Consider the following 7,301-nt stretch of genomic DNA (forward strand, 5'->3'; position numbering starts at 1 on the left):
ATCATACCAGTCATCCAACAGATTCCCTTTCAGAGTGACACACAGACGCATCCAGGGTCAATGCCCTGGTCAAGGGCACGTTGACAAATCTACCACCAGGCCAAAAAACCCTCCAAGATCCCCCCACAGTTCCCCAATAGCTGTCCCTCAACCATTCGAGAGCCCTCCAACAGTCACTAGTCCAAGAAGACAAAATATATATAAAAAATACAATTAATTCCATTCCCCAACTGTATATGTTTGTGTGCATGTCTGGCACTATTACATGTATGTGTGTGTTCTTGTATGTGTTTATTTGAATGAGAGTGTGTGTATATGCATGTGTACCAACACCTGCACGGCATCAGTCTCAGGCAAACTGGCATTAGTTGTTAAAACACTCCCCCACAGTTTTTTTAACGTTTACCTTTGAACATCATTCTATCTCCCACTTGTCTCCAATTCCACATCCCAACCCTCAGCTTCCCTCAGCCCATCCAGCCCATCAACCCATCCCATCTATCTCTGCTGGCCACCCACTTCGGGTTTCTACGCAACACATATCTTTCAACTATGCTGTGATGTTTAACATAAAATTTCAATCTATCTAATCGAATAGAATCCACAGATTGCGTGTTGAAGATAAATAGTTTTACTAAGAGTATTAGTATATTAGGTATTGACTGACCCGGTCTCTCCAGATCTCCTAACAGTACTATTTCTAGGGTCAATTTTAGATCAAAGCAATGCATTTTCAGCCATTCCTGAACCTGAGACCAGAAACAGGCTACCTAGGGGCAATACCAAAATAAATGGTCTATTGATTCTGTATCCTCACAACAAAATCTGCAGAGCTTCGATGACTTATGCCCCAAACATTCAACATTTTGTTGGTGGCAAGAATTCTATATAATAATTTAATATTGTCTTGAATCTTGTGCTTTATATATAAACTCATACACCCTGTTCCATGGAATCGGTACATCAAAAATCTCTTCCCAACTATTTTGCAATCTGTATGGCACAGTCGTCAACATCCTGGTCCTCAAATGAAACTGGTAACTTTCCTATTTATGCTATTTTTATTCCTCCGCCAGTTTTGATCCTTTATATTGGACAGACAGACCAGTTCCCTACCTCATCCCGCTGCCACCTGCCTCCTCTATTTTTGGGGTAATGCTGTAATCAATTGGTTGTACTCTTGGATTGAGCAGTCCTTCCTGTACAATTCTGATAACTCCATGAAGTACATAACTCTACCATTCCAATTTACAATATCATTTAAGAACAAAATACCCTTTTCTTTCCCATAAATACAGGTATTTTATCAACCAGCACATTTGAGTTCAGCCATAATATTTGTTGTAATTTCAGGGGGATGAAATTGAAATTGTAGCCTTCTCTGCAATGATTGTTTGAAAAAGAGAGATACTTTGAAAAAATATATATTTTATTATCATTTTCAAATAATCAAAAATTAGACATGGCAATCTGCACAAAGGAAAAAAGGCCATTTTTAAACAATGGATGAGCTTTTCTTAGTAATCTACTTGAGAACCATTTAGGGTTCAAATAAAACTTTTGAATGAGTGAAGCTTTTAAGGAGAGGTTTAGTGCTTTTATATTTAATCATCTCCACCCACCCAATTCATATTCGTTATATAGATTGGCACACTTTATTTTGTCTGGTTTAGCGTCCCAGATAAAGCAAAATATTTTTTGCTTATACGATTTAAAAAACGAATCATCAGAAGTAGGCAGCGCCATAAATAAGTGAATAAACTGAGACATGGCTAAGGAGTTAATCAGGGCAATTGCTCCATAAATAGACAGGTTTTTACCTCTCCATGGTTGGAGAGGTAAAAACCACATTATCGGCAGAATCATCAGCCTTGTTTTCTCAAATTACTGCCTCGCCTGGTTCACCAATTACTTCTCAGACAGAGTTCAGTGTGTCAAATCGGAGGGCCTGTTGTCTGGACCTCTGGCCGTCTCTATGGGGGTGCCACAGGGTTCAATTCTCGGGCCGACTCTCTTCTATGTATACATCAATGATGTCGCTCTTGCTGCTGGTGATTCTCTGATCCACCTCTAAGCAGAGGGCCTGTTGTCTGGACCTCTGGCAGTCTCTATGGGGGTGCCACAGGGTTCAATTCTCGGGCCGACTCTCTTCTATGTATACATCAATGATGTCGCTCTTGCTGCTGGTGATTCTCTGATCCACCTCTAAGCAGAGGGCCTGTTGTCTGGACCTCTGGCAGTCTCTATGGGGGTGCCACAGGGTTCAATTCTCGGGCCGACTCTCTTCTATGTATACATCAATGATGTCGCTCTTGCTGCTGGTGATTCTCTGATCCACCTCTAAGCAGAGGGCCTGTTGTCTGGACCTCTGGCAGTCTCTATGGGGGTGCCACAGGGTTCAATTCTCGGGCCGACTCTCTTCTATGTATACATCAATGATGTCGCTCTTGCTGCTGGTGATTCTCTGATCCAACTCTAAGCAGACGACACCATTCTGTATACATTTGGCCCTTCTTTGGGCCTTTGTGTTAACTAACCTCCAGACAAGCTTCAAAGCCATACAACTCTCCTTCCGTCGCCCCCAACTGCTCTTAAATGCAAGTAACAACGAAATGCATGCTCTTCAACTGATCGCTGCCCGCACCTGCCCGCCCGTCTAGCATCACTACTCTGGACGGTTCTGACTAAGGATATATGGACATTTACAAATACCTAGGTGTCTGGTTAGACTGTAAACTCTCCATCCAGACTCACATTAAACATCTCCAATCCAAAATTAAATCAAGAATTGGCTTCCTATTTCGCAACAAAGCATCCTTCACTCATGCTGCCAAACACACTCTCATAAAACTGTCTATTCTACCGATCCTCGACTTCGGCAACGTCATTTACAAAATAGCCTCCAACACTATACTCAACAAACTGGATGCAGTCTATCACAGTGCCATCCGTTTTGTCACCAAAGCCCCATATACTACCCACCACTGCGACTTGTATGCTCTCGTTGGCTGGCCCTCGCTTCATATTCGTCACCAAACCCACTGGCTCCAGGTCATCTATAAGTCTTTGCTAGGTAAAGCCCAGCCTTATCTCAGCTCACTGGTCACCATAGCAGCACCCACCCATAGCACACGCTCCAGCAGGTATATTTCACTGGTCACCCCCAAAGCCAATTGCTCCTTTGGCCGCCTTACCTTCCAGGTCTCTGCTGCCAATCAATCAATCAATCAATCAATCAATCAATCAATCAAATGTATTTATACATCAGCTGATATCAGCTGATATCTTAAAGTGCTGTACAGAAACCCAGCCTAAAACCCCAAAGAGCAAGCAATGCAGGTGTAGAAGCAAGGTGGCTAGGAAAAACTCTCTAGAAAGGCCAAAACCTAGGAAGAAACCTAGAGAGGAACCAGGCTATGAGGGGTGGCCAGTCCTCTTCTGGCTGTGCCGGGTGGAGATTATAACAGAACATGGCCAAGATGTTCAAATGTTCATAAATGACCAGCATGGTCAAATAATAATAATCACAGTAGTTGTTGAGGGTGCAACAGTAAATTAGTAAATGTCAGTTGGCTTTTCATAGACAATCATCGAGAGTATCTCTACCGCTCCTGCTGTCTCTAGAGAGTTGAAAACAGCAGGTCTGGGACAGGTAGCACGTCCGGTGAACAGGTCAGAGTTCCATAGCCGCAGGCAGAACAGTTGAAACTGGAGGAGCAGCACGGCCAGGTGGACTGGGGACAGCAAGGAGTCATCATGCCAGGTAGTCCTGAGGCATGGTCCTAGGGCTCAGATCCTCTGAGAGAGAGAAAGAAAGAAAGAAAGAGAGAATTAGAGAGAGCATACTTAAATTCGCACAGGACATCGGATAAGACAGGAGAAATACTCCAGATATAACAGACTGACCCTAGCCCCCCGACACAAACTACTGCAGCATAAATACTGGAGGCTGAGACAGGAGGGGTCAGGAGACACTGTGGCCCCATCCGATGATATCCCCGGACAGTGCCAAACAGGCAGGATATAACCCCACCCACTTTGCCAAAGCACAGCTCACCGCTAGAGGGATATCTTCAACCACCAACTTACCATCCTGAGACTATGCCGAGTATAGCCCACAAAGATCTCCACCACGGCACAACCCAAGGGGGGGCGCCAACCCAGACAGGAAGACCACGTCAGGGACTCAACCCACTCAAGTGACGCACCCCTCCTAGGGACGGCATGGAAGAGCACCAGTAAGCCAGTGACTTAGCCCCTATAATAGGGTTAGAGGCAGAGAATCAGAGTGGAGAGGGGAACCGGCCAGGCAGAGACAGCAGGGGCAGTTCGTTGCTCCAGTGCCTTTCCGTTCACCTTCACACTCCTGGGCCAGACTACACTCAATCATAGGACCTACTGAAGAGATGAGTCTTCAATGAAGACTTAAAGGTTGAGACCGAGTCTGCGTCTCTCAAATGGGTAGGCAGACCATTCCATAAAAATTGAGCTCTATAGGAGAAAGCCCAGCCTCCAGCTGTTTGCTTAAAAATTCTAGGGACAATTAGGAGGCCTGCGTCTTGTGACCGTAGCGTACGTGTAGGTATGTACGGCAGGACCAAATTGGAAAGATAGGTAGGAGCAAGCCCATGTAATGCTTTGTAGGTTAGCAGTAAACCCTTGAAATTAGCCCTTAACAGGAAGCCAGTGTAGGGAGGCTAGCACTGGAGTAATATGATCAATTTTTTGGTTCTAGTCAGGATTTTAGCAGCCGTATTTAGCACTAATTGAAGTTTATTTAAGTGCTTTATCAGAGTAGCCGGAAAGTAGAGCATTGCAGTAGTCTAACCTAGAAGTGACAAAAGCATGGATTAATTTTTATGCATCATTTTTGGACAGAAAATGTCTGATTCTTGCAATGTTACGTAGATGGAAAAAAGCTATCCTTGAAACAGTCTTGATATGTTCGTCAAAAGAGAGTTCAGGGTCCAGAGTAAAGCCGAGGTCCTTCACAGTTTTATTTGAGACGACTGTACAACCATCAAGATTGTCAGATTCAACAGAAGATCTCTTTGTTTCTTGGGACCTAGAACAAGCATCTGTTTTGTCCCCGTTTAAAAGTAGAAAGTTTGCAGCCAACCACTTCCTTATATCTGAAACACAGGCTTCTAGGGAGGGCAATTTTGGGGCTTCACCATGTTTCATTGAAATGTACAGCTGTGTTTCATCCGCATAACAGTGAAAGTTAACATGATGTTTTCGAATGACATCCCCAAGATGTAAAATATATAGTGAAAATAATAGTGGTCCTACAACGTAACCTTGAGGAACACCAACATTTACAGTTCATTTGTCAGATGACAAACCATCCACAGAGACAAACTGATATCTTTCCGACAGATAAGATCTAAACCAGGCCAGAACATGTCCGTGTAGACCAATTTGGGTTTCCAATCTCTCCAAAAGACTGTGGTGATCGATGGTATCAAAAGCAGCAGTAAGGTCTAGGAGCACGAGGACAGATGCAGAGCCCCGGTCTGACGCCATCAAAAGGTAACTTACCACCTTCACAAGTGCAGTCTCAGTGCTATGATGGGGTTTAAAACCAGACTGAAGCAATTCGTATACATTGTTTGTTTTCAGGAAGGCAGTGAGTTGCTGCGCAACAGTTTCGAATTTTTTTTTGAGAGGAATGAAAGATTCGATATAGGAAGATTGTTTTTTATATTTTCTGGGTCAAGGTTTGGCTTTTTCAAGAGAGGCTTTATTACTGCCACTTTTAGTGAGTTTGGTACACATCTGGTGGATAGAGAGCCGTAGGAGGGCCAAGCACAGGAAGCAGCTCTTTCAGTAGTTTAGTTGGAATAGGGTCCAGTATGCAGCTTGAAGGTTTAGAGGCCATGATTATTTTCATCATTGTGTCAAGAGATATAGTACTAAAACATTTGAGTGTCTCCCTTGATCCTAGGTCCTGGTAGAGTTGTGCGGAAATTTGCTTTCTAATGATCACCAATGACTGGAACGAATTGCAAAAATCACTGAAGCTGGAGACTCGTATCTCCCTCACTAAATTTAAGTATCGGCTGTCAGAGCAGCTTACAGATCATTACACCTGTGCATAGCCCACCTGTAAATAGCCCATCCAACTACCTCATCCCCATATTATATTTAGTTTTTTCTCCTTTGCACCCCAGTATCTCTACTTGCACATTCATCTTCTGCACATCGATCACTCCAGTGTTTAATTGCTATATTGTAATTACTTCGAGACTGCGGCCTATTTATTGCCTTGCCTCCCTAATCTTACCTCATTTGCACACACTGTATATAGACTTTTCTATTGTGTTATTGACTGTACGTTTGTTAATTCCATGTGTAACTGTGTTGTTGTTTGTGTCACACTGCTTTGCTTTATCTTGGCCAGGTTGCAGTTATAAATGAGAACCTGTTCTCAACTGGCCTACCTGGTTAAATAAAGGTGGACATTAGACCGGTGGAAATCTGTCCTTTGGTCTAATGAGTCCAAATTTGAGATTTTTGGTTCCAACCACCGTGTCTTTGTGAGACGCAGCATAGGTGACCGGATGATCTCTGCATATGTGGTTCCCACCGTGAAGCATGGTGGTGTGATGGTGCTTTGCTGGGGACATGGTCTGATTTAGAATACAAGGCACACTTAACCAGCATGGCTACCACAGCATTATGCATCGATACACCATCCCATCTGGTTTGTGCTTAGTGGGACTATCATTTGTTTTTCAACAGGACAATGACCCAACACACCTCCAGGCAGGGTATGGGTTATTTTACCAAGGAGAGTGATGCATCAGATGACATAGCCTCCATAATCACCCAACCTCACCCCAATTGAGATGGTTTGGGATGAGTTGGACTGCAGTAAAGGAAAAGAAGCCAACAAGTGCTCCGCATATGTGGGAACTCCTTCAAGACTGTTGGAAAAGCATTCCAGGTGAAGCTGGTTGAGAGAATGCCAAGTGTGCAAAGCTGTCAAAGGCAAACAGCAGCTACTTTGAAGAATCTAAAATATATTTTGATTTGTTTAACATTTTTTGGGTTACTACAAGAGTCCATTGTTTTCCACAATGTAGAAAATAGTAAAAAACAAGGAAAAACCCTTGAATGAGTAGGTTTCCCAACTTTTGACTGGTAATGTATATAGGGAAAGGAATATCTTTTTAATTTTTTTAAAAATTGCACTGGGGCCTTTAAATACTTAAACAAAATTGTAAAAGGTTCAGGGTGGCAGCTTAACAAATCGATTGTAATTCAAAAAGGTCAAATAAAAATGTAAGCCATGTATG

This window comes from Oncorhynchus tshawytscha, linkage group LG02 (genome assembly GCF_018296145.1).
Source record: "Oncorhynchus tshawytscha isolate Ot180627B linkage group LG02, Otsh_v2.0, whole genome shotgun sequence".
Classification (NCBI taxonomy): domain Eukaryota; kingdom Metazoa; phylum Chordata; class Actinopteri; order Salmoniformes; family Salmonidae; genus Oncorhynchus; species Oncorhynchus tshawytscha.